The 16,107-nt window shown below is 45.5% G+C and overlaps 1 long non-coding RNA gene across 1 annotated transcript; it reads right to left on the bottom strand.

The window, feature by feature from the left end:
• Window positions 1-7,702: 7,702 nt before the first annotated feature.
• On the bottom strand, window positions 7,703-14,890 carry LOC140700132 (uncharacterized). Its single transcript, XR_012078374.1, has 3 exons — window positions 14,425-14,890; window positions 13,708-13,798; window positions 7,703-7,950 (listed from the first exon to the last, which is right to left on the bottom strand). It is a non-coding gene; the product is annotated as an uncharacterized lncRNA (long non-coding RNA).
• Window positions 14,891-16,107: the final 1,217 nt, after the last annotated feature.

Raw genomic sequence — 16,107 nt, 5'->3', positions numbered from 1 at the left:
GCATGAAAATACAGTAGGTAGATGTCAGTGTGTGAAGGATGGCAGAGTATGTCATCCCAAAATACGCCACTTTGGCATATGGATTATTTTGAGCTGAAGGCAGTTGAGAAAAGGCAGCTACAGAAAAGCTGTCCACCCCCCCCCCATTTGTCAGTCTATAGGGTCCCATTCAGTAAACCTAAGATGGGTGGAAAGGAAGAATATTTCCCTCCCTGCACACACCCCCAGGAATGTGAGGGGTGGACTGGAGGTTTAATAGGCCAGTCAGGACCAGCAAACACCATCATCCTCCAGTGAGATGATGGAGGCCTGACCTCGTCCAGAGAGCTTGAGAATGGCTGTGAGAGAGGCCGATTCGGGGTGTGGGCCGAGATACGTGGGGGCCTAGAGGACGGCTCCGGATCCAGCTTGAATTGTTTGACCACTGCCTTCCCCCATGCTTCTCATGAACATCCCAACCTGTGGAGGAGGACGTCAGCCTACTCACGTAGAAACTGACACCTACAGACCTTCTGGAGCTCCCCAGACCACACTCAGCTAGGAGGAGACTGAGACTGGCCAAGGATCTGACTTCAAGTCCAGTAACTGGGAGGACAGAGATGCTTTAAATGAAGAAGAGGGAAACAGTGAGAACCGGGTGGTGAAGGAAGACACTGGGGGACACACTGGACCGCCAGCTGCCGGGTAGCTGTCAGGGTAGCGGTGGTCCAGCGGTGACCACAGCTGCTCCCTGGATGTTCCCTCACAGCATTCGATGGACCTGAGGGCTGCTGTTTCAGATATTTGTGAACATTTTGGGTGACCTTTTGTTTGTTTGTTGTTCATTTGTTTGTTTGGAAAATTAACTTTGGGGAGATATAAATTTCAGTTCTGATGAATCTTCCAAATTGAAGACAAGAAGAAGGATACTATTCTCAGAGATCGAATCTCTTCTAGAAAACTTGAGCCAAGTGTCAAGGCAAACATTACGGGAGCTCTTATGGTAGAGTTACAAAGGCCACAGTCGTCTGTCTTCTAAGGGGGAGGCCAGGCCTTTGGCCGGATGGCAGGGATGAGGACCATTTATTTTAATTTCATCTACTAAAGCCCTTTCTTACATACACAATTGCCTCTGGCCAATTCTAATGGGTTTTGCCTCCCAATCCTAGAACATCCAATCCTGGAACATCCTCTTTCCCAAAGATTCTGAGGTGGGGGACTTCACTTGTGATCTTGGGGAGCTCCAAAGAGCTGGTCCCCCAAGCACACACCTCTGCTCCGGGCAGCCTACACGTCTTGCCCCAGGAACAGAAGGGGTGGCGGTGCTTTGACCAAACAGTTTATTCAGGAGGAGTAACCGCAGTGAAACAGTTAGATGGACCACGTGCTGAAGAGTTTCAAATTCCTCTGAAAGTAAAGCTATTGCCCTCGTATACTTTTGTAAAATGTGAGTTTTGAAAACACATTCTTGAATGACAAAAACAAACACATAAAGCAAATTTGGTACCCAGCTGCGGGCGTTTTGACAAGTTCATCTATAGTTATAATCAGTGTGTGGATCCAGTTGATACTTATGATCATTGTTACCTGCAAAGGAGTATTCACAGCCCAGGATTCCTGAGTAACTGTGAGTGTGTTAGTGTGTGTGTGTGAGGTTCGCCTCTACTTACAGGAGGAAACGTGCATACATGTGCCATGTAGAAGACTATCCATATCCAAAAAGGGTTCTTAATTTCTGTGCGATGTCATCACTTTACAGTTTGAGGAAGATGAAAACATCATCTGAAAGGGAAAAATGTTGCTTAGGAAATTCACCATGTCTCTCTCTGATTTTTAGGTAGTTTCCACAAAGCTGACATGGGTCTTTTTTCTTTGTGGCTGTTTCTCTTACAAAAGCAATGACTAGATACACAACCAAGAAGATGTTTTTAGCAAGACTGAGTTTTATCCCTGTGTCTGGTCCTAAAATCAAATGTTCTCAAGACACACACTTTCCAAGTTAGGGGAAACAAAAACATTCTGTGTAAAAATTCCATCTTGCCACTAATGAGCGCGATTTGGGGTGATTACGGCGAGCCGTGAAGCAAATTCTCATGATGCAAGGTCAGTGTGTCATTAGGAATGGAAGGGACAGACCCTTTCTCAGAGCCTGGGATGCCCTCTCAAATTCAGTCCTCTCTGCTCCAGGCCTCCTGCTGCCTCCTTCCCAGCCCACAGCCTGTCATGTTGAAGGTCGTCTAAACATGCCTGGCCCATCAGGCCCAACACTCAGTGGAAACTTATCATGTGCACGTCACTCCCCATCCTCCACACTGAAGGACGCCGACTCCAGGTAGTGCTGCAGGCATCCAGAGTCATCGCCAGAGTGCACCGCTTCTCATGGCAGGTGTCCACGGACCGCTCCAGGTAGGTGGTTGGGCTGAGCCCGGACGACTGAATGACTTGACCTCTGAAAATCCCCAATAGGGCAGTGGCGGAGCCAGGTTCAGAAGACAGAAGGGCCTCCCAAGAAATGGGTCACTCCACATGCAAACTCAGGAAGTGAAAATGTGGCCTGAGGCTCCAGGGCAGGGAGGAACTTTTAGTCGTGCTAAATATAGTGACCCGAACTGGAGGACAGCCAGTGCTCAGGGTGCCAGCCTTGCAGGAGCATTCTAGGATCTTTAATTGCCACAGGTGGGCTGCATAGTTCTTTTAAAGCTCTCCTAAAAATAAACCTTCAATGAGGCTGACTCCCAGGGTTGATCATATTATCACCGTAAAAATCAGGATGAAAAGAGGTAGTGGCGAGGAGGAGGAAGAGGTTACTCTTGGGAAACTGAAGGTGCATTCCGTGAGCTGCTGGGGAGTGATGCTGAAAGTTGATCTTTTTCCTTCTTCTTCTTTTTTAGAAATTCCTTGCAGACACCTGTTTACAGTATTCTGTTTTTTTGTAAAAGCCTGAGAAACGGATCTGTGTATCTGTGAATCCTGGCAGCCCTGGCTCTGAGGATAAGGTCACTTACTGCCTGTCGGCCTCGCCTTGGGAGTTGTCTGTTTGCATCGTGGGGTGCAAGCCCCACGCAGGGGCAGTGACCCCACCAACCAGGCAGCGAGGTGCCTTCTCCACTCCAGGGGGAGCCCCAACCTCCTTGGGTGCAGCAGGCCTGGCAGAACAGGGTGGGAACACCAAAGGACTTTGGAGCCAGAGAGACTCAGGGTCTGCATCAGGGTTTCACTCTTACTGCCGGCTCCATACGCAAGCCTCGGGTTGTTTACTTCTACCTCAGAGATAATGACAACCCGCCCTCAAACACTGAGATCAGATGAGGGACCGGTGCAGGGTGGTTTCCAGAGGCCCTGACACGCGGTGCCACCAGCACGCCTTTAGGGGTCCTTGCTCGGCATCTACAGAATCACCTCGAACAGTTTAGGTGACCGCTGTTGGTTTTTAGTGCAGCTAAAGCACTTTCGTAAAACGTGAACTGCAATGGGGATAGAGTGCTGGGGACAGCATTAGCTTTACAGTGGCTGTGCTTTCTCGGGATAATTCCCAGAGAATGGCTTATTTTCTGACTACCAGAAATACAGAGGGAAGATGCTCTTGTTAATTGGCATTTCAAATGACCTCTGATTTTTAAAAATTTGACTCCCGATTTAAAGTCAAAAGAATTTTCTTTCTTGCTAGAAGGTGAGTGAATGACCAGGTCCAGCTATGCTAAACTGGCTCCTTTTTTATACGTTTACCATTGGTGGGGGGTGGTCCTCTGTATTTTCTCGTGCATTTCCCCTTCCTCAAAGGCAGGAGCCACGTTGGCCCCTCTGTTCCCTGCTCCCCAGTCTAGTGACTGTCTGTGGTTCTATGGACTCTTAGTCGGTTAACTACCAGGCTACTGTGCGACCATTTACTTACAAGGGATTCTCCAGACACAGCTTACAACTGAGCTTCCCAGTTCCTCAAAGCCACTCTCTCCTCCCAAACTCCTGCATTTAGATATAATCCTCCACAAACAAATAGCTTTCCTGCCACTAGCTGGCCCCTGTATGGTTTGACTGTTTTTGTTTCAATCCAAGTCTACTCCTTTGCATTTTCTTCCTACAAACTCTTTTTTTTTTTTTCAGAAAGAGGTTTTATTCTGAGACTTTCAACTTTCCTGAGGCTGGCTGGTTAGACTTCTGGGCTTGAATTTTGTTTATGTGCTTTTAAAATTCTAATTATAACTCTCTGGGGAGTTGCTCTGCACAGGGCTGTATAAAGGAAGAGCTGGACAGGTGGACTGACACACCGGCAGGAGTTAAACGGACCTGTCCCTCTGGGGCTGGGTGCAGCTGCCGCAGCGATGCCCCCACAAGTAGCCTGGGGCAAAGGTTCTCTGTGATACATGGTGAGGATTCCTGAGAGCTTAGAAGGAGACCAGCCTTTAGGAAGAAGACCGAGGCCCTGTCGATCAGGGTGAAGTTGGCTGCTTCTCCAAGCTGACATGGGGCCACCAAGGAGTCTTCTGAAATAAGGCCCCTAGTTCGTTCTGTGCAAACAGTCCAAGTCCTTCATTCCATAATTAAAAGGTCAAGTGTGGAATCAAAACATCCCTGCTAAAGTGACAGGGGGCCACTTTGTAAGAGAGAATCACCTACTGGTCAGGGAACTGTCGTAAGGAGACAGCATAAAGTCTTACAAGTCCCCTGAGAAGGGGATTTAGGTCTGCGTTTGGGTCCCGGGCCAGTCCAATGAGAATAAAATAGATTTTCTCCATAAGGATAGCCCTTGAGGAGTCTCAGGACAGCTACTCCATCCCTCTGCCACCACCCCTGCTTCCCCAGAGAGCCTCCAATCCACCATGAATCTCCAGCCCTTGGGATCAAGGATTGTCTTTTTCACCAAGTGCCTATTTTTGGTCATTGTTTGCAAACGTGGGGGTGTGGGGGGAGGTAAGGACACCAGGTTGCTCACAAATTTGCTTCTCAAAGCTCAGCCCACAGTCCAGCCACGTCAGCCTCACCTGGGTTGCTGCGGATGATAAATGAAATCTTGATGACATCTGGATTAGCATCTGTACTTTAACGAGGCCTATGGACGACAGACCCTCATACTGAAGTCTAAGAAGCACTGACTCGCAGCTTAATGGAGACTTCTTTATTTTGGGTTTGCAGGTTGGAAAGACAATGGATCATTTCTGGATGTTGAAAGAGGATACAGGGACACAAGAGGCTGCACCCCGTTCTATTCCTTGGTGGACTAACATGAATGTCTCCCAGGCCCGTCTGCTCGGCCGTCCGGGAAGAGGCCCTTTACCAGTTTGTCCCTGTGCTTGCTGGAGCAGCACCCTCCCCCTGCCAGTGGCCAGCTCTCTGTCACTCCCCTTGCTTGTGTCTGTCTGCAGGGTCCTGGAAGGGGACGGGAGTCTCTCACAGACACTCGGGCCGCTCCCTGCGGCTCTGCGCTCCCTCTGCCCCAGCGGCTGCTCTGCTCCTGGGCGGCCTCTGCTTCTGGCCTCTGAGGCTTTAATGCTGCCACAGACACCCGTATCCAACTGCCCACAGAGAAAGGGGACGCATTCAGACCTCTGAGCCCAGAGCAGCTGCACGCTCGTCACCGTCACCTGGAGCTCCTGGCCATCTGCTTAATGGTCTATCACTCACCACTCTTCCAGGTAAGAACATTTCCCTCCAAGTGGCCACCTCTCTTCTGGAGAGGGGGCCAGGAACTGAGAAGGATGGGAGAAGAAGGGTGCTCCAGGCAGGATGGTGGGAAATGCAGCCAGAGGGCAAAGCTGACCCCCACGTAATGCCCTGCGGAGATGCTGAAGAGAAAATTCAGCAGAGAGAGTCTAGTTTTTTTTTTTCATTTTTCATTTTTATTAGGTAGAGTTGTTACAATTTGACTGCACATTTACAATATATTGCATGTAAATACATATATACAATATACTGCACATTTTTAAAATTTACATATATGTACTGTTCATTGTTTCTAAGAATGTTTAGAGCTTTAGCCTTTTAAACTTACATTGTTATCAAAAGAATAAAGCCAACCACAAAATAAGAATTAATTCAAAAAGATACATACACCCCACTATTAATAGCAACATTATTTATAATAGCCAAGATACGGAAGCATTCTAAGTGCACATCAATAGATGAATGGATAAAGAAGATGCAGCATGTATATGCAATGGATTACAAGTCACCCATAAGAAAGAAGGATATTCTACCATTTGCAGCCCTTCATTCACTTTTCTTTTCTCATTTCAAAAGAGTCTAGTATTTAATGTGAAGTTTTTTTCCTGAGTTATGCTATAGTACGGGCCTCCCTCCCTTTCTTCAAGCCAACTTTTGTACAGCCTGCTGCCTCTAACCCTTTGGCAGGAGAGCTGAGGTTAGAAGGACCGTGTCTAGCCGGAGGTTGGCTGATGCGGTGAGAGGAAGTGTCTGCTCACCTCAGAAGGCACGCCCGCTGGCTAGGTGACCTAGATTTCAGTGGAAGCCAGAAGTGCAGTCACTGTGAAAGTGTGAGTCCCCAGGTGCACAGAAATCTTGGGGAGGTCACTGGATTTGCCACAGAATATGGAATAAGTGAGGTTGGAACAAATACTTGTTTAATTAAGGGAATGAGTACTCAAAAGGGACTCGGGTCACCTAGAAAACAGTTACACTACTAAGTGTAATTGTGCCCTTTCCCTATGGGACACAAAGGTTCAGGAGGTGAGAGAGATTAGGTTGAGGTGACGTCATGGAAAGCCACTGCTACCTGCCTGCATCCAGCTCTGAGGGCCTCCTTCGTCACTCCCTGAAATCCAGCTTTTGCCCCTGTCTGTGTCTGAACCCTAAGTCTGGAAAAAGTTCAAATTCCCTTTCATGGGACTCCAGGGCCCCAGAATTATCAGTGATGTTGAGTCGTCCATGACCCCTAAGAAGGCTTGGCGCCCACGCAGAGGATCTCCAGGGCAGGCCACCAAGTCCTGACACCTGCAGGGAGTCTCAGATGAGCTGCAGCCAGGAGACGCGGGGACGAGAGAGCTCGGGTTCACTTGGCTGCCACCACGCAAGCAGGGAAAGGTCCCGGCTTTCCTGCTTCTGGAAGTTCCCCTTTCTCCCCCTCTGCAGCCCACTGCCTGCCGGCACACACAGACATTTCAAGGGAACGACTGAGCCTGCCTTTTGTGGGGTGTTGACTGGTGCAAACGTGGAAGGCGGGCGAGGTCACGTGGTCCCCACTTTGTTGGCTCAGGCTTCCAGTGCTCATTGTTTACCTGGAACACCCAGATCTCTCAGTCTGCAGGCTCTTCCATAGCCTCAAGTTCCCCCGCCTTTGGAGAGCATCATCTCGGGCGATTCTCAAGGGGGCACATTCCGGGCCTGGGCCCGTCCAAAGACCGGTTGGGAGAAGCCCTGCTCCAGTGCTTGGCCTTGGCTTTCCAGTGTGGTAACCCCATGCCCCACCCTCCAGGGGCTCCTGGAGCCACTAATTTTTGCTTCTCCATGGCCTTCAGATCCTTAAATCCCCATCAGGTCCTCCTTTCTGCTTCTGGTATATTATTGTTTTAAGAGTCACCTGTTTCACCAGCTTGGCCAGGCCTTCTTTTTTAGTTTCTCTGACCCCTTCTTTTTTTTCCTAAAACCCTCTTTTAGTTCCTTATAATTCTGCCCTTCCTTCTGTTTCCTCTCTCCACTTCACCCTCTGGAAAAAAATTCACCTTTATAACAGACCCCTTAATATCGACCAAAAACTCCAAACAAAACCCAGTTACATTTTAAGGGACACTTTTATTATCATTAAAATATTGAAAGTATCAAAGGCTCTATATTTAGACGGTTAACAGAGAAACTGCAGACTTCTGGGCCAGGAAGGAGCAGTGACAAAAAATCTACTTCACAAGAGTTGCTGTGGCCACATTATGGTCCCTGTAAACAGAGGCCGCTCTCAAATCGCTTTCCTTGTGAGACTGAGACCCTGGGGAGGATGTCTTCACCGTTCCCTGTTGCTAATGGTGGCTGGGGACGAAACAAAATTTCAGTCAATAAAAGTATTTTACTTCAGTAGTTTAATAGTTATCTACATGCCTTATTTTAAATGAAAAATGAAATACTTTGAAGATTTATATTTCCTAAATGGAGCAGGGGGAAGTAAGTGTTTAAAATATATTGTAATTGCAGGAACAAAAATCCTTATTGGGTAGGTATAAAATTGAAGTTTTAGATTCAAATCACTTTTACTCATTCAAATCCTTTTGGTAAAGGTCAGAGAGCTTTAGGAGAAAGGGGGACAGAATTAGGAATCCAACCATTTAAAGCTTGATGAGACAGGTAATGGCTTATACTTGAATCATTAAATGGTTTGTTTTTTCATGGATCTTCTACAAGTGAGGTGTTGGGAAATAGTGCTTAAATTCGGCTTCTTGAATAAAGAGCTGAATGTACTTTTATAGATGGGAGGAAAAAGCAGTGGCTCTAATCTCCACTCTGGGTAAAGCTGCAGAGATCCCTAACCAACGTGGTATGACTGCCACCTAGTGGTTGCTTATCCTCATCACAGGGTCCTGCCTGAGGATGTGGAGGAGAACCCGGTGCGTCCCAGACAGCAGGGCTGATCTGCAGACGGAAACCACCGGGCGACTAGGCTGAAATTGTATTTTCTATCATGTGAGCTCTTACAGCTTCTATTTTAAGGTCTATTTTAAGGAATCTATCTTTATTGATGCAGTTTCAAAGGGAGTTATGTAAGGACATATCAACTTTGGTTTTCACTCTTAGGGAGTTTATCTTTATTCCATGAAATCTCCAAATGGACAAGTAACATATATCATATACATATATATTATAAATTTATGATGTATATTATAGTCAATATAAATATAGACATATATAAAATATATACACTGCATGATTTTTTAAAAAGCACTGAAGTTTGCTGGGTTTTTGTATCACTGGGATCAGTAAGAAAGGAACCGTGAGCTAAATGAGATTCACCCAGCTCCAACAATGACCCACTGCGGGACCCCAACAAGGACTTTATTATTTTCCGACCCACTGGCCCAATCTGTTAAACAGGGGAGTTGAAGTAGATTCTAAGATGCTCCCTATGAAATGCTCTGAGACCTCTCTTGTTGATTAATTTTCACCCTAAGGTGGACCAAACACTTTGAAATTTTAGCTAAGCTGCTCATTCCCTCTGCACTCCTCAAACCACCCCCCCCACACACACACACTGTTATGGGTGATTTCAAGGCTGACTTGTTTTTATACCTCGATTCTACCCTAGAGCCTCCCAGGAAGCTAGAATATCTCAGAAATATCTCAGCTGGCCAGTTGGTCAAATAATTTTTGCTCTTTGCTATTTGTACTTATCAGTTAGTATAACAGTCTTTTCAAATGCAGTCAGACCACGAAGACAAAAAGGATTAGAAGATCCGTAAGATCTAAAGGTGTGCAACCTGACATGGTTTCATTTTGTTGAGTTAGCAGCTAATTTTGCAAACTTAAAAACAAAAGCTGGTGTGTTCGAGGTTTCATTTCAGTTCGTGCTTTCACTATTCAGAAATCAGTGCCAAGATGATAAAATGTGACCTTTCCATACAGCTAGTGCAAACAGCACAAACAGCACCTGTCACACTAAACCTCAGATGCAGATGTTTGCCAATTCTTCAGATACTGTGCCTTAACATGGTAAAGTGAGTGCTGAAGTAAGGGCTTTGCAGAAGGGAGCCTAATATCACTTTATCTGTTTGCATGACTTGATTAAAAAAAAAGTCATACTGCAGTTCTAAGAAATTAGGAGACACAGAAAACAAAGCGCTCTTCTTCAACCACACGTACATGTGCTTTCTTAAAATTATTACAAACTCTGCTCTAGCTGAAGGCGCGTTGATTCACTGTGATAAGAGGTGTTTTGTTCAATGCAGTGATCCCCGGCTTCAGCATAAAGCATGATGTGTACTATGCGTGGGCAGGATAGCTTCAGTAACCCTGCACGATTGTTTCCCAAAAGTCACCATATCTCCAAGATAAAAGGAATCTTCAAAGCGATTTCCTCTAAATAGAAAAATCCTTGTATCGATAGCTACAAAGGCAGGATAAGGGGTGGAGGGGAGCCACCCAAACCCAAGGAGAGCCAATAAGAATTGAAAAACAATAACAAACCCATCTGCTATTGTTATCACCAGACGTCAGTGATTCCAAACAACCTCAGGGAGGAGATCTCCTCGGGGCAGAGGCAGGACAGCCCCACTATCCCCTGCCACCCCACCCACCCTGCTCCCTACACTATCTGGTTTCTGGTTTAATATTACATGACTAAGAACACACTCCTTTCTAATTTTATAAAAATGGGCACTCTACTTCATATCTCCTAATTATCAAAGTGATATTTAATATCTTAGAAGATAAACAAACAATATAAAGAAACATTTAAAAAGTCCATAATTTCACTATTCACAGCTGCTTCTAGCCTCATGTTTGGCAAATTTCCTGTGTTTCCTTCCATCAAGTCTTTCTTTAAATGACTGAGGTCATTGTATATTTCTTCTAAAGACTGTTGGAAAACTACATTTTTAAACGCTACGCAATAATCCACTCCATGTCTGTGCTATACATTTCTTAACTATTCTGTTAATCTTAGGCATTTAGGCTGTTTTCCAGCCTGTCACTCTTACAAGATGACGATTACTGAGTTGTTGTTGTATTCATTTATTTTGGTTACTTTGGTCTATCTGGTTATTAATTTGGTTGAAATTTCTAGAAATGGAATTACTGGGTCAAAGATTAAGCACATCCTACACAAACCTTAGAAATTAAATCATATGTGGAATCTAAAGAAAAACCCATAAATACAAAACAGAAACAGACTCATAGACATAGAATACAAATTTATGGTTGCCAAGGGGGATGGGGGTGGGAAGGGATAGACTGGGAGTTCAAAATCTGTAGATACTGACAGGTATATGTAGAACAGATAAACAAGATTATACTGTATAGCACAGGGACATACATACAAGATCAAGTTCTTTGCCCATGTCGATAGTTACTCCTTTGAAGTTATTTTTTACTGAAAATCACACGAAAAAGCGCTCGTTTTCCTAGGGCTGCATGCCCAGCCACTGACCAAGACGTGCCTCCTGGAACCACGCACACTAAGCATCTTTTCCTTTCTCCAGCCCTTCAGACCCTTAGATGCAACCATCACAGTCCTCTCTGTGCCTTTTCTTCCAGAGTTATCAACTATGCCACCATCCTGGTTGGACACACTTTAGTTTGTTGGAGTCCACTAGACTGGTGGACAGAAAGTTACAAAAACCAAGCTATGGTCTCACCAGGAGCTTGGGGCAGGGCTGTGACCTTCCTTGGTATTAGTGCCATTTGCTTCTGTTCACGTTGCCTTGTGTCCCTGATCTTTCCCCCCTATACTATCTCACAGATGTGAGGAAGAAAGCTCCCAAGCCCACAACTCTTTTTCAGATGACTTTTCTCAAGCCAGGTCTCTTCTGTGCTGAAAGGATTGGTCTGAAGGCTCTAAATCCATCTTCACCTTCCTGGGAGGTGTGGCGAATACCACTAGTGAGCCCCCCAAATCCATTCTCCTCTCTTCCCGGGACACAGATGGATTATACTCCAGATCCTGTCTCAGTTGGGTGGAGCCCATGATAAGTTGTCTTCAGCAGAATGCGAGTGATTATGTGCACTTCTTATTGGCCCAGCCCCCAAAACCTCCCTGACCTGCTCCTCCATGCCCACTGGATTTGTGAAATGGAGAGAAATTTAGAAATCCACGTGTTAAAGATGCAAGACCACTATCAGCCTGGCTTGTAAATGACTGTGAGGTGGGGGGTTGCCCGCCGTGCTGGACAGTTACATGAGTAAGAATTAAACTTCCCCTGTGTCGAAGTATTAACTGTTGGGTCTATTTGAAGTCACAGTTTAGCACAGCCTGAGCAACACAGGAGAAAATGAGGTATGGTGGAGAGAACCTAGAATGAAAATGTGTGCCAGTCACTCATGTGTTGATTTTTCACCTTCTCAGCTCTCCTTATATCACAGGGGGCTGGAAGCCTCCAGACTACATTTCACTGATTCCCTTGCCAGCATTCTTCCAGAAAGAATGTGCCAACTGAGAGACTAGAAAAAGGAAGGAAAAAATTTTTTTTCCTTTCTGCTTTAGGTACTGCATCCAGTAGCCGTCGTGGCAGTTGTCAGAAGTGAAGGCCAGCTTTCAGCTGCAGCAGCAGAAGTGTGTCCTCCTGGGCTCCCCAGGCCGGCCCTGGGAGTGTCCCCCTCGGTGCATCAGCGGGGGTGGACCTGTGTGGCCTGGATCAGAAGTTACATCTTCATGATCTCCCCCTGTCTGTCTCCCCTTGTTCTTCCAACGTCTGTGTAGCCAGTTCCCTGTGTTACAGCCCTCTCTGGATGAAACATCTAGAAGATTCTCTTTTCCAATTTGGACAATGACTGATGCGCACAAATTCCCTTCCTGGTGCAGCTAATTACTAACAAGTTCCTTAAGCTTTCTAGCCCCAGTTTTCTCATCTGTTGAAATAGAAGACTAATGAAACCTGCTCTCCTCATTAACACAACATTCATGATCCAAATGAACGTGATTATGGACACTCGCCGTATATACAGATACATTAATATATTTTTTATGGATCCTGGTTAAGTTTCCTTGTTCTGCTCACATCTTAATCTTTCTAGAATTTCAGGAGCCCCTTGAAAACTTCAAAATCTAGATCCAGTTAAATATTTAAGTTATTTCTTCCTCTGAGAAAGACCAATATAGCCTGCTGCCAACAGGGAGACCTGCTCCTTTACGACCCGAGGGTGACTGTGTTTCTTATCTAAGAGGCAAGGCTTCAGTTGTTGCAACACTGTCTATTGACAAACGTCACCAATGAACCAACCAGCCCAGCTTCCTGTAACCATGCAGAACTGACTGAATGCCGGTGGGGGGCTTGGGTGCAGAACGCATGGTGGACATGAAGGAAGATTGGTCGCCACCTCCCAGGTTAATGTTCATGACTTCTACTCACTTCTACTCACTCACTCAGGCCCCTCTTGGAAGAGGCAGGACCTCAGCCTTTATCCCTCACATCCTCCACAGTTATTTCTCGGACTTTCGACAAGCATTGCCTCACGTGTGCTGAGAACCAAGTCGCCTGCTGTTCTCCTGTTCTACCCCCTGTGCCAAGGGTCCTGCCAAGGCGATGGAGCTACGCGCTCCGGGGGGGCACTCTCACAGTGCAGGACTCCACCCGCCCCGGCCCCGTTCCCTAAGCTACACTCCCTCTTTGGAGGCAGTTTAGTAAAATGGACAGAAGTACATGTGGAGGGCTGGCTTTGGTTCCATTTCAGCTCTCCCTTTAGGGAGATGACTTTGCATCGCTGCCCTTAATGGATTTATGGTATCATTTTTAGGATGCTCTTGGAGTGAGAAAAAAAATGTGCCTGAGGTAAACCAGACTGACTCTTTTGGTGTGTTGGGTGAGACAGTACTTTGTTGTGTGTGTGTGTGTGTGTGTGTGTCGAGGGGTGTCCTGTGCACTGTAGGTTGTTCAGCAGCACAGCACATTAGATGCCAGTAGGCGCCCAAAGTTGTGAAACCAAAAATGTCTCCAGACACTGCCAAATGTCCCTGGAGGGCCAAACTGCTCCCGGTGGAGAACCACTGTTTTATGGACTATGGACACTGTAATAGGATTTTTCAGAGAAACAGGACCCATAGGGTGTGTACATATAGAGATTTATTATAAGGAATTGATTCACCTGATTTTGGAGGCTGGCAAGGACGAAACCAGCAGGTGGGCCAGCAGGCTAGAGACCCCGGAAAGCCCATGTTCCAGTTTGAGTCTGAAGGCTGTCTGTGCAGAATCAGGAAGAACGATATTACAGATGAAGCCTGAAGGCACTGCCAGAGAATTCTCTTGCTTCTGGGAGGTTGGTCTTCCTGTTCTTGTCAGGCCTTCAACTGATTGGATGAGGCCCACCCAATTATGAAGAGCAATTTGCTTTACTCAAAATCCACCAATTTAAGTGTTAATCTTGGGGCAGGGGTCAGGGATGGGTATAGCTCTGTGGTAGAGCGCATGCTTAGCATGCAAGAGGTCTTGGATTCAATCCTCAATAACTCCATTAAATAAATAAGAAAGATAAGTAAATAAATGTTAATCTCATTTTAAGAACACCCTCACAGAAACACCCAGAAAAATGTATGACCAAGTGTCTGAGCACCTCGTGGCCCAGTCAAGTTGACACATAAAATTAACCATCACGGGTACATAGCTAGGAAGAAGACACTGAAAGTCACTGCTTCCTGGAGCTCACATTCTAGGCAGCGACTCAGAGGATAAAGAAATGTTTCAGTTCTTTGTCACTGGGGAACAAGCCACCCCAGACTCTGCAGCATAAAGCACCAACCATTGTTTAACGTGCCTGTATTCCTTAGATCCAAAATTCAAACAGAACATTGAGGGGATGACTTGCCTCTGTTCTTCAGCGTCTGGGATTCAGTCGGCAAGACGCAAACCACTGGGAGTGAGATAAGAGGCTGGAGGCTGGAGTCATCTGGAGGCTTCTTCAGTCATGTGTCTGGAACCTGGTCTGAGATGGCTCGAGCTGGTTCCTCTGGGACTGTCAGCCAGAGCACACACACGACACAGTCCATGTGGCTTGGGCTTCTCCCAGAATGACATCAGGGTTCCACATGCAGCAGCAGAGAAGAGAGCAGAAATCAAAACACACGCCAGAGATTAAGGTCAGGTCAGCACACCACATAGGTTAGCGGAAGAATAATTGACCAAAGTCGGGGGGGAGGGACTCCCAAGAGGAATAATGAGAAGACCAGCCTGTGGGGTGGCCGGGTCCCCGGGGACCTGAATTATGGGTGACCAATCCTGACCCAGAAGGGCTCAAGGAGGGAGGACAGAGCTCCCTTCTCACCAGCACTCGGGTACCCACCTGCCTAGCTGACATCTCCACTTGGCTATTTTGTATTTCTCAATGACTAACTCCATGACATATAACCTTTATGACATGTTTACCTTTATGGCATATAAGCTTTGTGATACATTTCCCACACATCTGCGAGCCCACACTATGGGTCCACGCATCTTATTTTTTCAGCATTTTAAATTACCCAGGAAACCATGTTTTCTCTAGGAACATATTGAGAAAATAAAATTCAGCGTGTTTATATCATTCCCTTCCCCTTTGGAGAAAATTCCCTTTATTTCTGTTTCCAAGTTCCTGCCCTTCTGAAGAGAAAGGGGTTAGAATGAATTTCACATCTTGAAGTTAGTGAGTTAGAGCCAGATGTGACATTTGAGATTTCTGTAGAGACCAATAAATTAGGAAAAGATTAAAAAAGGGTTTTCAACTATATGGAGTCATTCTTTTGAAAAGTTTCGCATAATCCCCACCATTAGAAACTTACTCTTCTAATAAAGAAATTCCAGTCTGGACAAAATAGCTCTCCCCGAATTACCTTTTTTGAGAAGACTGATGATTTGAGTGTGACAGTCATTCTGAGGAAGCTCTAACATTTCTTGATGAAAGAAATACTTTTCCAACAAAGAATAAGATGTTCTAAAATTGTTAAAACAGTCTGGTTGTTTGTGTCCATGTCTATGTTCAATACTAGTGTGGAAAGAAGTCAGTTTTATGAATCAGCACCACTGAGAAGAGAATATTGAAATAAATAAGAAGTGAACTATGTGCTTTAAAAAAATGTATACCTCGTACGTGTTTGGAAGCTGTTTGAAAGTAAAAGTTGCAGTTTCTCTTTCTTTAAATGTATTTTTATTGCAGTGTAGTTGATTTACAGTGTTGTTAGTTTCAGGTGTACAGCAAAGTGATTCAATTATATTCTTTTTCAGATTCTCTTCCATGATAGGTTATTACAAAATATTGAATATAGTTCTCTGTGCTGTACAGTAGGTCTTTGTCGTTTACCTGTAGTAGTGTGTATATGTTAATCCCAAACTCCTAATTTATCCCTGCTCCTCAAAAAAGTTGCAGTTTCTTTAATTAAAAAAAAGCATCTGACTAATCTAATATAAAATATATTACCAAATATTTTACAACTGTCCAGAATTTTGTTGAAACCATTTAGTAATGCTGCAGCAGCTGGTACCACGATAATGCTGGATATGGACTTGAGCAGGAGGG

The sequence above is a fragment of the Vicugna pacos genome, chromosome 2 (assembly GCF_048564905.1).
Source record: "Vicugna pacos chromosome 2, VicPac4, whole genome shotgun sequence".
Taxonomy (NCBI): Eukaryota; Metazoa; Chordata; class Mammalia; order Artiodactyla; family Camelidae; genus Vicugna; species Vicugna pacos.
This window is presented reverse-complemented; position numbering and strand designations above follow the sequence as displayed.